Raw genomic sequence first — 907 nt, forward strand, 5'->3', positions numbered from 1 at the left:
ATCGTCCCACACTATAAACATAAAGAATTTTACGGTGAAGTGTCAGTAACTCAAACTACGTCATTCTATATTGTTTTCTCGTGTACGACACATTTTCACAGGTTGATAAAAGTAATAATTTGATACCATATCAGTTTTGACCTTGTTATGTAACAACAATTAATTTTATCATGCATGGTAATTTAAGTTTTAAATTTTTTAATATTTGTTGCAAATTTAAAATTCCACATAAAAACGAATATTATTAGTACACTTTTTTTAGAATATGTTTTTCTGTCAATTTAGGTTATAGCATTCTTTCTTAAACATTGCAGTTATGAAAAAGAATTTCAGGTATTTGCTTAATAATTTTTTCGTAATGACCATATAATTTGGAAATTTCTAATTTTAATTAAATTTGAAGAATCGAAAACTTGTAATTTTTAATTTAGAAATTAAAAAACTTGAAAATATTTGAGTTTGAAAATTATTAGTTTACAAATATGAAACCATCGAAATTATAAAGTTTAAGAATGTGAAGATCCCAGAAATTAAAAATTGAGAAGTCTCTAAATTGAAAAATTTACAAATGAAATGAAATAAACCTAAATTTCAAATTTACAAGTATATCAATATTAAAACTTCAAAATCTCTAAGTTCGAAAATTAATAAATTTCTAAATTCTAAACTCCAGGTACAATTGTCTCTAAACTCAATTATCATTCAAGAATTTTTATCATAATTCCCTATCAGTTTCTATATCAGGTCATAAAAGATAAGGAATCTTACCTGTAAAAATCACATTAGTTACACTCTCCTCTATACATAGATAAACTACTACTTTCTAACGACAATCTCTAATCGTTAATTGCTTGTACATTTCTCGACCAGCTAAACTTTTTCGTGTGTTTACAAAACAAGACCCGAG

The sequence above is a fragment of the Megachile rotundata genome, chromosome 5 (assembly GCF_050947335.1).
Source record: "Megachile rotundata isolate GNS110a chromosome 5, iyMegRotu1, whole genome shotgun sequence".
NCBI lineage: Eukaryota > Metazoa > Arthropoda > Insecta > Hymenoptera > Megachilidae > Megachile > Megachile rotundata.